At 48.9% G+C, this 17,850-nt stretch overlaps 1 protein-coding gene across 9 annotated transcripts in view; it reads right to left on the bottom strand.

Moving 5' to 3' along the window:
• RNF152 (ring finger protein 152) overlaps positions 1-17,574 on the bottom strand; it is a 55,840-nt gene extending 38,266 nt beyond the window's left edge. For 2 of the 9 annotated variants that reach the window (XM_063326071.1, XM_063326070.1), the window contains exons 1-2: positions 17,456-17,574; positions 16,388-16,657 (exon numbers count right to left, since the gene is read on the bottom strand). The gene's annotated coding sequence lies outside the window, so the exon portion shown is untranslated. Of the gene's footprint in view, positions 1-16,387; positions 16,658-16,900; positions 17,101-17,455 lie in introns of those variants that run through there. The other 7 variants (XM_063326075.1, XM_063326067.1, XM_063326076.1 and 4 more) reach the window with 5 other exon arrangements.
• Positions 17,575-17,850: the final 276 nt, after the last annotated feature.

Below are 17,850 nucleotides of genomic sequence, written 5' to 3'. Positions count from 1 at the left end.
TGGCCAAGCCACTAACTGCCCAATTCACAAGCACAGACTTAGTGCTCTCAAGCTTTTACACGCATATTAAGTTGAATGCAGTGAAACGTACCCTTAACTTTGAAAGTCCTGTTAAAACACCTTTAAAAACCATGACTCAAATCTTAAGTGTTCACACTGCTGAGTCACTAAAAGGTGAAATCAAATTTCCATCAAATAATACTCTTATTTTCTAGTTACAAATCCCGTATTTCACTCTGAAATCACAGTCACTTAACTTTGCTAAAGCTATGCCTGCCCGACATATCTTTTCCCACACAGCAATGTCAGTCTGGAGTGTAAAGAAATACGACCTCCATCCACCATAGCCGCATTGCCAAATTTCCTTAGAGAGGATGCAAAACTGCAGTATTACCAGCTCAGTGTGTTTTCATCAGCAGAGCAGCTAGTTTCACCACATCTGTGCCAAAGGCACCACGTCCACAAAAAGAAACGCTTTGCTGGGCTTGTATCCCGTTAAAGTCTCTCTCGAGGAGATGTGAAAATGCAATTTCACTATGAAAATAAACACAGCGGAGATAATGATTTCTTGCACTGGGCACATGGCCACCTATTTTCACTGCTTCCAAACGTCCACCGTGCTCTTAAGACCTAAGAAGCTGACAATGTATGGCCTGCAGGACCCTGCTTCTCTAGCTCTTTCTGATTTGTGCCAGCTTTCCTGGAGAGAGCAAGGGTTGCAAGGTGGTGTTTGTGCCTTCCAGACGCCAAGCGCCCCTTAACAGGTAAGGTATGGGTAGGTGGAGGCTACGCTTGCCTTCCTCTGCTGGCATGAGATCTGTAAGCGGGGCACGCAATTGCAACCGAGGCACGGTGAAAGAAGGGACTTTTTTGACCTGTGATGAAGGAACGGCTGAATCGCATGCGTGCATCCTCAAAGTGGCACAGAGAGCTGTATGGGCTTGCGAGGTGCAGCACACCCACTAGTCTCTCCCTTTGCTAGAACAGACCCATTTTGCAGCAGCTTTTCACAGGAAAGGCATTCACAGGAAGAGAATTTGCCAATACCTGGAGTTTTGTGCTTTACCACGCCAGAAAATGCAGCGAAAAGACTGACAGAAAGTGTATGGGCACTATTCTAATTGAATTTATTTACATGTTTCTGAAACAAAATACCAGGTGCCAAATACATCACCTGATAATTCAAAGAAACCTAATAAGCAGCCTGAGATTCTAAGCAATTTCCTGAAACTGCTACTCCGACAAACCTCTTTCTTCCAGCTTTTTGGTTGCAGAACGTGAGCTACCAGTAATTTACCTTAGAACAGGAGCTGACGAAATGGGGACATATACAAAAAAAGTAATAAAAAACAGTTCACAAACTGGTTTGCTTACTAAAGAAACATGTTTAGCCGTTTCCTTTTATGTAGCACTAAAGAACTGCAACTTGTATTTCTTTTGCTTATGATTTTTGCAGTGGCCTAAGACGTTTTCTTCTTCAGCTAATGCCTAGGTGACTCCCAGTTTTCACTTCAAGCTCCAGAAAAATTTGGAAAGTGGCAAGAATAGAAAATAAAGAGTTAATGCGGTCAAGATAGGTAGTCATTTAACCCACAATTTCCCCATAGCTTTTTTAAGTACTGTCAAGGATTTTCCCACTTGGAAGAGACGCATTTATTTAACACAGGTGGTCAGCATTTCTGTTATGTGTGACATTACTGAAACATTCAAAGGTAGTTTCATCCACGTAGATGACAGCATGCATTTCTTGCGTCCTTCCCACTGCATAAGCACCACTTGCGTCCTTTTCCTGGTTTCAGCTGGGATAGAGTTAATGTTTTTTCTAGTAGCTGCTGTGTTTTGGATTTAGTATGAGAATAATGTTGATAACACGGATTGTTTTTAGTTGTTGCTAGGTGATGTTTACATTACTCAAGTACTTTTTCAGCTTCCCACAGAAGCTGAGAGGGAGCACAGACAGGAGAAGCTGGCCAAAGGAATATTCCACACCACAGACGTCATGCTCAGTATATAAATGAGGGTTGGCCGGGGGGGCGGGAATCTGCCATCGCTGCTCGGGACGGGCTGGGCAATCGATCATCGGATGGTGAGCAATCGTAGTGCATCATAATTTTGTATATACTTTCACCATTATTATTATTATTTTCCTCTTCCATTACTGGTCTATTAAACTGTCTTTATCTCAACCCACGAGGTATTTTTTACCCTCCTTTTCTCCCTCTTCTCCCTGCCCTGCCAGGGGGAGGGTGAGGGGAGGTGGGAATGAGCAAGCCGCGGCTTGGTCCCAATTGCCAGCTGGGGTTAAACCATGAGAGCAAGCCATGCTGGAATAAAACAGGATCTGCACATTACCCTCTTTGATTTGATTTGATTTGCAAAACAGCAAAGCTGATACGTCTCAAGAGTATGCAGCCTATCACACCAGTGACTTCAGACCTCTGAAAGCAGTCATTGGCTTTTGCTCAGACCCGTGTGTCATGAAGGGAACGGAGAAGAGGAGCTCCCGAACTGTGATGCAGGGACTGCTAAACATCAGACAGGTCAGGCCGCTCAAACTGCACAGCACACTTCAGAGCTAGGAGCTGCCACCACCTGTGGTACTAACTAATATGAAAAAAAAAAAAAAAAAGCTAGTGAGCTAACAGAAAAATAATTGGGCATGACTATCCAATACCCTAGACTAGTTTTAAATCAGTACAACTGTGCTGTAGTGAGTAAAGGACAAGCAAGGGCAAGAAAGTAGAGAATCAAGCCCGCATTTGTGTACCACAAGAATACAAGGCAGAATAACTTGCAAAGTTACTGCAAGTTGCTAAAAGCATCTTTTTATGAGAGTTAATTTTCATAAATCACTGGTTTTTCCCTAGCTTTTTTTTTTTTTTGGTACGTCAAAAATGTCCATATACCATATATTTTGTTTTTCCCTCTATATGTACATGTATGAGCATGCAAACTTCTTCAACCATTTACTTCTCTTACTTTGCCACTAAAAGAAACATAGAATAAAGAGGGAGCAGACAGGAAGAGCAGGAAGAGTCTTTTTACATTTTGCTTTTAAGTGAAAAAATGGGTAAAATACATTATTTCATGGAAGTTTTGGGGAGTTTTGGAAAAGGCGTTTTCCATTTGAACACATTCGGTCATCTGAACATGTGACAAATACCAAGAATAAATAGTTTTGGACCAAAGAGGTTGACCCTTTGCGAAAAAAAAAAAAAAAAAAAAAAAAAGATATTTCTATACAAAGTATACAAAGGAAGCTAATCATCAGTTCTAAACTGATATGAAAATCAGATCCCCCTGCACTCTTCCTACACTGTCCCCACAGGACGCTGCTGATCCCCCGTGACACCAGCGCCCAGGAGCATCCCAGCGTCTGTGGAAAGCGTGCAATGGCCACTTTTGTTTCCATTTGAGAGTGCACAACACCATTAGCGTTTTCCACCTTCCCTTCCTCACTGCCAGTGTGGGGAAATAAGAGTAACAATGGAGGTTTGAGCAACACACACACACACACAAATCCTTTCTGTTTGATCCAAGCCTTCCACAGGTCTCCAACAAGAATCACAAACACCGCCTACTAATCATCTCATCGGCAATGCAAATAACCGTCTTGGCCTCTCATCAAGTGTCTCTCCAGCTTAAACAATGTGCCCTTGGATTGCACAGCCCTGGGTGCAAAAGCTGCCACGTCCCTCTGAAATAACCTTGGCGTGACAACGCTACGCACATCACGCTTCGTGGCAGCGGGCAGCAGCCTGCTGAGCACAGCCGCCTATGGGGAGCCCAAGCGACCCCCCAGCGACCCTAAGGTACCCCCATGAGCACTTCTGTCCCTCGCTCAGCACACACGGAAGTGTCAGGTGCCATAAATGCAGGGATCTCACGGAGGAGGTGTTGTTCGGCTACAGCAACATTCCTTCAGGCCTTCTAAAACGAAACGCTGAATAAGCAACACAGCAGAATGGCTACAGCACCACGCTGGCACTTAAGAAACAGGACCTCATTTGAGACCCCCCAGGGCCCTGCCCCAGGGATGCAGCAACAGCGCTGTTCTTCAGCCCTGTCCCTGGATGGACCTCAGGCTCACGCTTGCAGCCACGTCCCCAGCCCCATCTCTGTCCCCAGCCCCATCTCTGTCCCCATCTCCTGCTGCTTGATGGACCCTGGCCCTGGCGTGTCACCTGCCCCGCTTAGGGCTGTCGATGGAGCCCATTAGGGCACTCTGAAATCAAATGATGAGAAAGGCATACTTCTGTGAAACATCATTACTGCCCTGCCAGGGAAGTGTGGATCGCAAGAGCTTCCAAAATAAAAAGAAATTTATCTGTATTAGCCCCTTACCCTTGGCATCAGGCCCATATGGCCAGTTCCCATAACATTTACAGGGAAACCGGCATACCGAACAGTGCAGCAAACAGAAGAAAATCCTGCGAGAATCAAGTCAAAAAATACCAAATAGGCCTTGATCCCACAAAAGCAAAGACAAGCTATACCTGGACAGGCAACCTGCAGCTGTAGTGACTGATGCTAACAGATCTACTGTGGCAGAAGGAAGAAAACAGGCTCCCGAGCGAGCATCTGCAAAATAGCACAATTCAGGTTTACTTTCAAATAATTACATTTGGAAAGTATTGCTAGGGGGGAAGAAAAGGCGCGTTGCTGAGCACGGCTCAGCCACCGGCAGTGCCCTTCCTCGCTGGAGGGAGAATTGCTGGGCTTCCAGTGCCACTTCTCAGCAAATTCTTACTTCTACTTACAAGCAAGTGCTTGTATAATAGAAATCCTCCTATCAGCATTACCAGCTGTGCCCAAAGCACAGCAACCGCAAGCACGTACCCAGCAAAATCTCAACATTTGCACGTGTGTAAACAGCACGCTTCTGGAAAAGCGGAGAATGCTTTCAGAGTAAACACTGCAAAGATTTTGAGTCCTTTAGGATGTCAAAAGGCCATCATAATCCACCGCTCACCTTCAGCGCTTAGCTGCTTGCTCAGCTAAGACGCCCCTGTAACTCACCAGGATCGCAACCACATCTCACGAGCCCGTTTTACTACCTGCAAGGACACCAGAGCTTTGAGAACCCAAGAAACTTTTCCTCTCACAGCAGTCCGGCTCTTTGGTGCGGTACTCTCCCTAATGTTAGCCTGAAGCCATTAAAATACCATCTGACACCAGAGCAGGAAAGGCAGCAAGAGGAACTAATTTCTAAACCTCACCACACGGATTGCAGCCGCTGCCCCAGGGAGGCGAGCAGAGGAAGACAGGGAGCTCCTCACAGCCCCATCAGACCCCAGAAATCCTTCTGGAGGTATGAGAGATGTGGAGAAAACAGACATGCTAAAGCACTCAAGCAGAAGATCGTCTCCACCCCAAATTACACACTTCTAGAAACAAAGCAGCCCTCCAAGGCCCCGAGCATACCTCCTCTTAGGCAATTTCACCTGCAGCTGATGGGAGCAGAAGGCTCATCTGCCGAAGATGCCAGGACTTCATATGATGGGGACTTTAATTAAGAGCCCACCCCTGAACAGGAATATCTTGAAAGATGTCTCCTTTTCAGCTTTTGACTTAGGAGAATGCAGGAGGAGGCAAGAGAAAAGGCTGATGCTTTCTCCTCTTAACTAAACCACCTACGCATGTACTTTTTCAAAATATGCCCAGTTAGGACAAGTTGTGTTTGGGTTAAGGAGGCTCTGGAGAGAAGTTCTCGGTCACAGAGGAAAAAAATGGCTAGGGAAAAATACTACAGCAGTGTTTTTGTTAAAGCCTGAAGAAAAACAAAACTGGATGGAGAGTGCTTTGGTCCATTCCTTGATGAAACATACTCCAGCAAAATACCTGTCCATGAGAAAACTTCACACAGTCCTACACATCAGTTTAGAACTGATGATTCCCTTCCTTCTAATAGAATTATCCTTTTTTTTCAATAGGTGAAATCAAGGGGTCAGGCTCTTTGGTCCAAAGCTATTTATTCTCAGTATTTGTAACATGTTCAGCTGCCTGAATTAGTTCAAATGGAAAATGCCTTTTCCAAAACCCCCAAAACTTCCATGAAAAAAATGTATTTTACCCATTTTTTTCATTTAATAGCAAAATGCAAAATCTGGGCCATATTTTTAAGACAGCACTCATTAGGAGTTAGCTATGCGCTGCCTCCAGTTCAACAACATCCATTATGCCTAAAATCGTGATCATTATTTTCCTGCTGTCAGAGCCTTCCCTTTTTCTTTGCAGACCACCTAAATATACTACTTCTGCTTAGAGGAAAGCGTTTGACCACAGTGGCTACCAGGACTGCACAAAACATGGCACAGACACACTCTAGCCACACAAGCCAGCCTACCAAAATTATTGAACAAATCTGGGAAAGCCGTCAAATATAAAAAAGGAAACACTGTCTCATGCCGAGCCTACAAGCACACTTCACTGCATGCTTGCTGCACCTTCACTGCACACTGCAGGGTTCAAAAGCCAAACTCAGTGACAACAGCCCAGCGACAGCCCCAACAGGGGCAGAAGCGGCCCCAACGGGTGCAGGCACGGGTGCAGCCTCCACCCCTGTTCATGGACAACCTGTGCCGGCACCCGATGTGCAGCGCAGACCCTCCCTGGGGCCAGGAAGGCATTCCTCACAGCAGTGACAGGAGTAATAATAAGGAAAACGAGAAGGCAGGGTATAAACTAAGTGGAAGAAAGCTCCCATTGCAAGGCAGGTCATATCCATTTTGGAGTGCTACTCGCAGGCTGAGCGGGGGGTTTCTTCAGCTGAAAAAGGATCTTCCCCAGGTTAGAGGCAAGTGGGTGTCAGTGCCGGCAGGCTGGCATGCAGCGTGGAGGAAACACAGACCCACGCTGCCAGTCACCGCAAGCCAAATGGCTCCACCGACCTCCCTCCTCCCCGCGGGGATGAAGGACACAGGGGAAATTACCAGTCCAGGACCTACATACCCCTCGCACACTTGGGTGTCTCAGCGCTACAGGTAGAGCTGGAGCTGCTTGTGACAGACTTTCTTTTTCCTTCAGCTGCATCGGGACAGTATTTCAGATCTGATTTACTGTCTAGACACAGCATGGTACCACACGGTGCAACTGAAGAAGACTGAGAGCACCGGAGCGTGGAAAACAGACTGGCCCAAGCTGGTTTTTTTCCTTCCTTTAAAAACCAATGCATTGTGCAGTCTACATCAACATCCACACGAAAAATGCTCGCTCTGTCCTGCCCCTCAGAAGCTGGCTGCTGAAAAAAATCCAGAATGCAATTAAAACATGGATTCTGTTAAGTTTCACTTCCCTCTGCAATTTTATAATCGTCTCATCCATCAATTTTGAAAGAATATTAATACTGGCATCAGCTGGCTCTCCACCTCTTCTGCTGAGCCAGCTTTTTCGAGGCCCTGTCCCTGCCTCTCAGCATCCGACCACGGGCCCTGTGAGGAAGAGGAGAGGGGGAGGCAGAAGGGGGGGTGGGAAGAGGCCAGTGGGGCACACCCGGCACAGGGGCCACCCCGTAGAGGAGCTGCATCTGTCCCCAGGGAGCTACGGCAGCTTACGATGCCTGAAGATCTGCCCAAATACGCTTCCCTCGGAAGATAAACACACGCAGAAATTACAGAGAACAAGGTTGTGTCAGGGATTGACTGAAGCCAACGCACAAGCCCTACTGCAAACTCAGACCAAATCCTAGGTACACAGGCTCAATGCCGCCTTCCACGCTGGAGAAGGCTAGGCCAGTGATGTGCAAGCTTTTTTTGATTTGCAAAACCTTTTTTTTTTTTTTGGGTGTCGATCTCTCTATTGATACAAGCCATTTCTCTCAGTTACCTTTCCCAGACTAGACAACCTCCTTGACCCGAAGTACCTGCAGACCAAAGCTGAAAACTAGCCCCATGCTCCTTTTAGCATTTCTCTTCTTTTTGAATACGTGAAGTTCATTACTCAAATGCTAATTGAGTATTTATTGCATTTATTCAACACAGTGGTAATGCAGGGAGAATTGTTTGGTGCAAGTTTTTAGCATCTGGCTTATTAATTACTTTGTAAAGGTTCACAAGCCGTTGAGTCATCCAAAACTTTCTAAGATGCTCTGTTCTGTCATTATTTTATTAACCTAGTTTGACATGGTTTATGTCTATCATGGCCATGATTTATATCACAAACTCCCAAGAACACAAGTCTGACTTTAAAATCATCCTCACCCCGACTGCTTCATTGCAGGTCAGTCTGGTCCGCTCCAAGACCAGACTCTGTTGGCAACTGCATTTTGTTTGCTGGTATCATCCACTTTTCCTCATTTAGTTTAATGAAAAAAAAAAAAAAAGCCCAAAATACGTAAAGAAAGCCAATTGTTATGCTCGTTTGAGCATAATCAGAAATTTCTGCTTCCTCCTCTCTGACTGCAGCATGAGGTTTATACTAACCACCCTCCCCTCCTCCAAACAAAGCTGTAGGAAGAAATTCACTGTAAATTGGTCAGAAGACTGACATGCAGGCCAAAAGCATCTAATGGCTTGCTGGGACTACAGACATCACTTCTCCAGGAAGCAGCTGAGTCGCACCAACTTGCATTTCAGGCTGGAAGCCTCTAGAACCTGCATACTCTTGCTTGCACTGTCATGTCTCTATTCATCCCCAGAAAACAAAAAAAAAAGCACCATCACTCTTAATGAACTGATGTAATTTCAATCTCATATTCAACCCCATAAAATGGCACATCCACTTACGCTTAATTGTAGAAGGTAGGTGGGATCAAGCAAGACTGCATACAATAAAACACTGAGAAACAGGGCAGAACGCAGCATATTCTTTAGGTGTAAACTATTTTTATAGACTTGGCCTAAAGCAGCCGCTTACCCACTGTCTGATCCAAGGGGATGCCCACAGTAATGGCTCTAGACTAAAAGGCAGGAAGATGAATCCCCTAAAATGCTTTATTCAAAGGTATTGGGGCTGGTCTTTATCTACAGTTTGAACATGCAAAAATTGCACATTTAAATTGGAATCAAGATTGCACACAACCCTACCAGGTTATCTAGATCTGCAACCTCTGGAAAACTGTAGGTGGCACTGGCAGTAAAACAAAAGATGGGCAGAGGCTACAGAGATGGTACCAGAGAGCAAGGGGAGAAAGAAGCAGGTGGCATTTGTTAGGGATGCACAGGGACAGAGGGGAAGGATAGGGAGCTGTGGAGGGTGAGTTTAAGGGGATGAGAAACTCGGCTGCCACAGAGGGAAGCGCAGGATGGACACAGGCAAGTCAGAGACGAGTTCAGGAAGCACCAGAGTTCAGCCCACTCCATTCTTAAACGGGATCTGAGGGAATGCTGGCTCAGGGCTGTGAAACCCCAATACAGGAGCAGATGACGGGCTGAGCACGTCACCCTGCTCTGGTGACTATGACCATCCACAGCCAAACAGTGCTCCTAAGCAGGCTGTTATCCCATGGGTTAGAAATTAACGCTACAGCCCAATGGTCCTCACCCTCTGGATGACCCAGGTCACTGCAGTTTCAGGTGAGAAGACTAATTTTTTTGTTTTCTCTCCCTTTTCCCCTTGTACATTACATTAAAACCTAGCTATGTTAAATTTTTAATACAAAGACCGCAAACTTGAGCAGCCCAAAATAAAGAGGTACCATAATGAAGACTGTTCATACAGCCTCCGTTCAGCTCCTGGATAGATCTGCGCTGATTCTGTCTCCAATAGTGGTCATAAATCATTTGTGTCCTGGAAATCGACTGCTTCAGGAAAAAAACGGGGTTGTGTGACAAAAGTGACGGCTGCCTCACTCTGTGGAGGTCAGAAAGATCAGTGAACGAGGCAACGCAGGAAGAGAAGAGAGAGAACCACCTTGCTTGAGGAAGCTGGACGCACCACCTGCAGGCAGGAATTTCTTCTTTCTTGGCCCCACAACCTTTGTAAGATGCTCAGCAAGTCCCTGAAACCAGTTTTTCTTCAGGTGACCCCTAAGGGGGCAGTCCCCACCCTCTGCAAAGCCAAGACTTCTAGAGCTAACCCGCAAGAGTGCAGAGACTTTACAGCCGAGGTCAATCATCCCTGTGCTTCCAGCAGATGAACTGCTACATCATGCCAGGTATTCTGGGGTGAGTGAAAATTAAAATCATCCCTAAGCATCTCTTTGAGGCAGCCAAAATTGAAGGTGTTTCAGTCATTTGAGCTTCATATGCTCATCGCCTCCGTTCCTCAGCTATGAAAATGAAGACAGTACCTGTACCTGAGATGTTGCAAGAATAAGAACTTCCCCGTCTGCAAAGCCCCCGGGAAGGAATTAGCAGCGCTGCTCAGTTCAAGGTTTGGGTGGGGTGTAAAATGGAGAGATGTGGAGACACATGCAGAAAGTAAATGTGAGGACGAGACAATGAATTATGCAGTAATTACCTATCCACTGAAAGAGGGACTCTGTGAAAGGGGAAAAATGATGCAATTATAGAATTAAAGATTATATCATGATGCAGATGCAAAGGGGAGCTATGCAACGTTAGTCCTGGCACTTCCTTGCTTTTGTCCGCCTGATTTTGTAACCCCATTGTTCTCCTAATGTCATTATTTTGTAAGTAATTTAAACGCAGCATAATTATGAGCTCATATGTTTATATCTTTTCATCATTAATAACATGTGGAACAACTGGCAGACCCTGCTCCCGGCGTGATTGATGCCTCCAGCAGATGGCTGTGAACGATTCTTTTCCTTCCACCTCTATCCAAGGTAAAGAGCAGGGAGGAGAGAGGGAGGCTATTATTTAAACTTCAATTGCGTGCACAAACATCTGGGGGGTTTGGGGTTGTTTCAGAGGAGGAAAGCAGGGCCAATATCAATCAGTTGGTCTGAAACGAATCATAACGGATCAAATTTAAAGAGCGGAGGCACGGAGCGGCTGATGTGCTTCACCCAAGGTCAGAAGGAAAGCTCCCAAGGCCTGGGTCCCAAATGACCCCACTGACAGCCTTCTGCCCAAAGCCGCCGAATCCCTCCTACCTCCCACATTAAAACTTGCTTTAAGTATAATTATTGCCTTTAACTGCAGGTCAGGGAAGAAGCCGATCTCCTCCAGGCTGTGTTTGCCGGTAAATGCAGTCAAGGAGCAACTTCTGAGAGCGTGTCAGAGAAAATACAACTGCAAGCAAACGTTAGGGTTCATCCCGGATAACTGTTATATTGGGTTTTTTAAGTAAATTACCCTGCGCGCCTCGGACTTCAGGCAAATTGCCAAGGCATTTCTCAGAGTCAGACGAGTCTGGCTCACCCTGCTTCATGAGGGAAAGCAGCTGCAACAGCAACAACCTAACTTGTTTTATTTGTGGATGATATTAGCTGGCAAGAGGCAGCGCGCCTGACAGCATGCTCGCTATGTAGCCTTCATGCTTTTTAAAAAGTCTTATTTGTCTTTGTATGCCCCCATTAACAAGGACACACACACCCCTTTTCTTTTAAGTAGTATTTTTTACATCGTCTAAGGGGTGCTGGCAGCTACTATCACAAGCTTAGACGCTCTTTTGTTCCTAACAAAGCACGCTTCGCTTCCATCTTTCCCCATGCTCAGAGAGCAGAGCTTGCAAAACCCGGCGCTATCAAGCCCCTGAGGTGCAGCCAGTCAGAGCCTGCAGCGACCCAGGCGCTCGGGCCACACCAGCCCTCTCCCGTGCACATCTTTTGGAAAAAAGTCCGTCGTGGTGGTGGAACCTGCGACCTGCTCGCTTTGGTTTAAAACCTAACAGAGAAAGCAGTACATCATCGCTAAATGTAGATAGTTAGCACGATACGGTTAAGAACAGGCAGAAATATTACAGCAGCAACATTTTGGCCCACAACTGCTTCTTTCAGGATTTCTCACACCAAAGCACCGTCAGAGGAGGGACCTTGTCTGGTCCGAGCCAAGAGCCCATTCTTAGCTACCAGACATCTAATGTGCCAAGCTGCCAGTGGTATGCGTTGGTGCCCATGGAAGGGAAAGGAAGGGGTGCAAGAAACGTTCTCCTTCACTAAGTGCCACATCTCTAGTAGCATGCTCGGATGCCGGAGGTGGATGCCGGAGGTGCCCAGCCCTGTCTCCGGCAGGCAGAGTTGGGGGAGGGGGGCGGGGGGAGAGAACAGCATCCTCCTTTGCCCTGCTGGCACGGCTTGGTGCTCCACATCCTGCATAACCCACGATGGGGAGCCAGCTACACAGTTCTTCCCTTCATCTCACCTTGACAGATGCATCTGATCTTAGCTGCATCACAGGCTGTCTGAAAACAAGTGGCATACGGGTGTTTGAGATTCAACTCTCTAGGCCCTCTGGGGTGACACTTAATATTTTGACATTAGAGAGTGACACTGGTGATCTCTGAAGAGCCACGCTCTAGGCCCCAGGACAACAGGCATGCATCGTCTGAAGAGCAGCAGAGAGGGTAACAAAACATGCACTGGCTGAGCAATTGCATGTGCATCCCACATGTGCTCCTTGACACCCTGACCCTCTTATTTCTTACACCGCTGCCTGAACAGATGCCTGACTTTTCCTTCAGTCCAGGTCGGGAAGAAATGTGCCCACCGCACAGCTATACTGAAAAGCTGTCTAACTCAAGCACAGCCTGGGTGAAAGTTAAGACTGCTTTTCCTAGTACAGTTTTGCCCAGATTTCCAAGGCAGACCACCCAAGACCCCCATGCCGGACCAGCAGCAGCTACGCCGGGGTGCTCAGCAATACGGAAGCGCATCCCTGACATGTCACAGCACTGCATCAGCCCAGGTACACACCTGCCTAAAGTAACCGTGGGGAGGGGGCTGCGTGGGAATGGGAGACTGTATTCGCTCATGGAAGCTACTTTGGGGAGAAACGTATGACACTGAACGTCATCTTTTCATCAGTGTCAAATTAGCATTGAATTCAACAGGATGACGCCAGTGAACACCCAGATAATCACGCTGCCGTAGCACATGTGCAAGTTTGTGCACACACACACACCTCTGCGTAAGTCCTGCCCAGGCTGCACGTTCCCATCTGCTCCGATGCTCACCTCCGTTCAGCCCAAGGTGTCCTGGAGGTCAAGGAAAGCAGGCTCCAAGCTATGGCTGTCAGCCTGCCAGCCTTCCTAAATCTCAAGTGGCTTTAGCTTGACAAATAAAAGGGTAGCCGCTCTGCAAGGAGGCATAACAAGAAGGCCCCATCTGCTGGAGATATGTCTCCTCTGCCCTCCTGCCCCTCCATCGCAGCCACTGCAGCTCCCTCCGACATTACCCCACACCAACCCCTGCCCTGGAGACCACGCACACCTCGCGAGGTGGCCAGGGCTACGAAGGTGCTGCATGTTTCACCACCATACACGTGATGCCAGGCCGGGCAGCTGCTGGCAGGCAGAACGGGGAACGACTGAAACCCATCTCCTTCTCTTCAGAGAGCACTGCTTTAAACATTTCCCAGCCAGCCACTGATCTTACACAAAAACAAGTGGGAAATTAATGGTCTTCCAAGACTGCCAACCATTGGTGCAATCTGGTTGAAACTGGCAAAACGAAAAGGGCAGGAGACAGACAGCACTCGTTTCCTGGGGAAACAAAGTTAAAATGAAATAAAGCAAAACCAGATGAAAACTGTGGTGTGCTTGATTAGTGGCGTTTCCATGATTTGTTCTGTCGCCTTGCTCAATCAAGCGAGCTGCACAGCACACACTGCAGTGAAGCTCTCTAACTGCCTGGGTTTTGTGCATCTGGAGTAGGAAGGGGCAAATTACAAACTCATTTACATCTATCTGCCCTGTTAGTCTGAAGGGGCAATTTCTGCAGCAGGAAGACAGGGAGGGCAGTGTCATTTGCATCTGAAAGGGGTGAAATGCCTTGTCAGAGCTGAAGGGCTGTTACACAGCTTAAACCCTGGAAGCTGCTGGGGCTCCTCTCTCCTTCAGAAGCCCCAGCCCTGGATGTGATCTCATCCCAGAGATTTCAGAATCTCTCTCCTCGCCATCCCTGGCGTCCCCCAGCCCATGCTGCTGGCGCTTGGCCACCTGCACCAAGAGGGTGCCTTGGCAGGGGTCCATTTTGCAGCAGTCGGACCAGCAAATGCTGAGCCCTTGGCCAGCCCAGGACATGGGGGGATGCTGCAGCATCAGCTTGCACTGATGAGGGCTGGGAGGGTTTCCTCTAACGCCGCTCGGTTTGACAGACCGTGCTACAGAGCTACATCGGTTCCAAGGGCTCCTCTGCTCCCTTCCCAGAGCCCAGCACAGCAGCAGAAAACCTATTTGTGTAGAAAATAGCATCGGCAAAGCAAGCAGGCAACTCCGGACAGACTCAGAAAAGGACTCAGAAACAGCTGTGGAATTTCTCTGGAAGAGCAAAGGGCAGGAAAGTCCAGCCTCCCATCCCACTTCCAGCCCACCCATCCACCGGATAGAGGCAAAACATAAGAACAGGAGAGAATTTAAGGCATGCCAGGATCCCAGACTCCGGGAATTAGTTTCCCACGTTCTCCACAAAAAGAGAGCACTAACGCACAAAATCTACTGCCTTGAACTTGGATTGCACACCATTTACTCAGCTGAATAACCAGGCTCAAGCCACTGGAATTACTTGCCTGAATAACTGCCACTTGATGCACAGAATGGCCGCAGAACTGGCTGACAAATAAATACAAGTATACAGAAGGCAATGTAAGACCACCCTTTTAAAAGGCTGGTGCCCTCGGCCAGGTCCCGAAATCAACGGCCATGTGGTCAAACCCACAAATCACTGGGTCTTTGGTGGAGTCGTGCCAGTTGCTCAGGGCATCATCTAGATCACATGCATCCCTCTAGACCTGCATCCTCACCAGGCACCATCAACTGATGAGGGTCACAGTCTGAAAAATATTTCACTGACTTAGAAAACTAAGTTTTGCTTGAAAGGATGGCTTGAGCATTTAAGAGTATAAGCTTCATTAGCCTCCAGGAAGACTTCAGGTCCCAAGCGCAAACTAATCTTCCTTAAAACTCCAGCGGAGAAGCACTACTGCTCCTACTCTGTCAGTATTGGTCCTAGGTAAGGTCAGCTCTTCCGTACGGAACCCAAACACGATATGGCATTTGTTCTCAGCACCACGCAAGTAAAAAAGGTGTGTAGTTCACATCCCGGAAAGCTTACGAGAGGCAGCCCCGAGCTTAAAACCTCTGCATGCAAGTTTCCTCGTGAGTATCCCTTTTTAATTTCACTGGTACAACACACATGACCAAAGTTAAAACTGTGCTGAAGCCTCAGTCAGATTCTGACTGATGGAGCTCTTGCTCCAGTTCATCGAGGGGTCAAGGTGAGAACCCTGAACAGAAGCCAGGAACAGGTACGACAAAAACATACGCAGGGATTTTGGCAAAGCTGGAGGCCCAAGTGAGTCACTTAGGGAAGGGTGACCAGCACCCAGAAACATCTACCTGCCCGTTCCCTGCACGCTCTGCTAAGCCATAGCATATCTCTGGGTGAGCGGCTCGTTCTGAGTTATTACATTTGCATGTATAATTTAAGCACACTATGTTAAGGCCGAAATAATATTTATTGTCCTGCTGGCATTTCTAATCTGGATATTCCACAGCACTGTCAAAGACGCTTCATAACACGCGTATAAAACTTCTATCAGGTGTGACCCAACCAACTTTCCTCCCCCCAGACAAGCAGCAGAAAACAAACACCTTTGTCATTTGCCTTCACATACCTGGCAAGCTGTCCAAACCCTCCGACAGGTTTGAACCAGAGGTTTGGGCTTTGTAACTACACTGCCAAAAAAAGCATGTGCGTGGCGGGAATTTTCCACACAGCCCGGTCCCGACAGTCACGGACACACCAGTGCCACCAGTGCCACGGGGACAGCAGCAGCACAAGGCTGTCCCAGCTCCGTAGTCCTCGGCCAGGGCTACTTTTACGTTTTGCCTTTCATGCAATTAACAAGAAGCAGAAATCCAGTTGCAAACCGCTACATAGCCAAGAACGGCGTTTCCAGCAGAAGCTTTTTTTTCCCAAGTTGCTATTATTATCATCCCATGAGCTCTGCATTAGTTCAGACTCAGTGGGCATTTGAAAAAGGCCCGTGACCCCAGCCTGGGTACAGAAAGGCTAGAAACAGGACCTTCACATACATCAGGAGCTGGACGGTTACAAATATTTTCCAATGGCCTCAATCAGACCCAAAACCTAAGCAAATCCGTATCACAAGAAAACATTTCTGAAACGTACTATTAAAAAAAAAAAAAAAAAAACCAAAGAAAAAACCCAAACAAACCATATCGGTGAGAGGGAGGAAAAGAGTTTCAGCGAGAAAACAAGAACAGAGGAATCACTATGTTTATACTTCAAATAATGGGACCTTATCAAAAGCCTGTTTGCTTTTTTTTTTTTTTTGTAGATACCTATTACACAAACACCCACCCTTAATGCCTCCCCAGCTCACAGCCTGTGGCACACATCTTAAGCGTATGCACATTTCAGAAGAGGCAGAGAGCTGTTTCCGAAGAAGTCCCTCCACCGGACGGCATGTCGGAACAAAGCGCTCGGGTGATGGATGTCGGCAGGGTTCGTAAATCACATTTTTTGCAGCTCGACCTCAGCCGGGAGGCAGCACCTAACGCCGTAACAAACTCTGCGGAGCGGGGATCCTACCTGGCCAGGGGAGGGGGGGGTTCACGCCTCTCCTCTTGTCTGGTTTAAAAAAAAAAAAAAAAAAAAAAAGGAAAATTAAAGCCTTTTTCAAAAAACCCGGCGAGATGTCTAGCACTTCATGACAGCACCCGAGTTACCGCATATCTTCTCCGCTAACTGCCAGCGTAAGGGAGGGGAAATTAACAAAAAAAAAAAAAAAAAATCAACCTAAAACCAACACCAAACCTCCAACAGAAACAAAGGACACCCCCCACCCCCCCTCCAAAAAAAATAAAACCCCACCCTTCTATAAGTTATCCGAATTTACTTGCTCACGAAGCACAGGGATAACCCTCCTCCGCTTGAAGCCCGCGCTGATGCGATGCAGGCGCGACCCTGCCGGCTTTCAAAGTACCCTTCGCGCCCCGCCGCCCTCCCGGCAGGCGGCGGGGAGCGGGCGGGCAGCACCGCGCACCCTCCCTCCGCCCGATCTCCCGCACCTCGCCCGCCTTCGCCCTCCCCGCGGAGGGGGCGGGGGGGGGGACCGGCGCCGCGGGAAAGGCGGGTGCCGGAGCCAGGAAGCGGCGGCGGAGCCCCTGCTCTGCCCGCAGCGGAGCCGTGCGCGGCGGGGCCGGGCAGGGCAGGCGGTTACGAAACCCGCGTCTCCCCCTCGCCCGGGCGGGCGGGATGGCGGGGGGCATCCGCGCCCGCGGCGGGGAGGAGGGAAAACCCCCACCGCCGCCACCACCACCCGCTGGATCTACCGCAGACGAGCATCGCCCGCTGCCCCCACACACGCACCCCGAGGGGGCCGGCCGGGAGGGGAGCCCCGCCGGCGGGGAGCGGGCGCCCACTGACCTTGCCGCCATCCGCCGCCGCCGTGCCTGCCCGCGGGGTGGCAGCCCCGCGCCCGCCGCAGCCGGCGCCCTCGCCCCGCCAGCCGGCGCCGCCCCCCGTCCCCGTCCGTCCGTCCGTCCGTCCGTCCCCACCCCCGCCCCGCCGGGGTGCGGGGCCGAGGCGGCGGAGAGTGCCGGAGCCGCCCCGCAGCCCGGTGCGCTGACCCGCTCTCTGCCCGGGTGGGAGCTCCGGGTGGGAGCGCGGCTGCCCGTCGGAGAGCGGCGGGGCCGGGACACACCCCCCACACTCCCCCCGCCGAACCGGGCGGGGAGAGGCCACAGCCCGGGACACCCCGGTCCCGGCGTCCGGGAGAGGGAAGATGCGGCGGTCGGGGGGCAGCTCGGTGGTTGGGAAGG

Source organism: Chroicocephalus ridibundus, chromosome 2, assembly GCF_963924245.1.
Source record: "Chroicocephalus ridibundus chromosome 2, bChrRid1.1, whole genome shotgun sequence".
NCBI classification, from domain to species: Eukaryota; Metazoa; Chordata; class Aves; order Charadriiformes; family Laridae; genus Chroicocephalus; species Chroicocephalus ridibundus.
The sequence above is the reverse complement of the archived record's forward strand: the minus strand, read 5'-3'. Positions and strand labels throughout refer to the sequence as shown.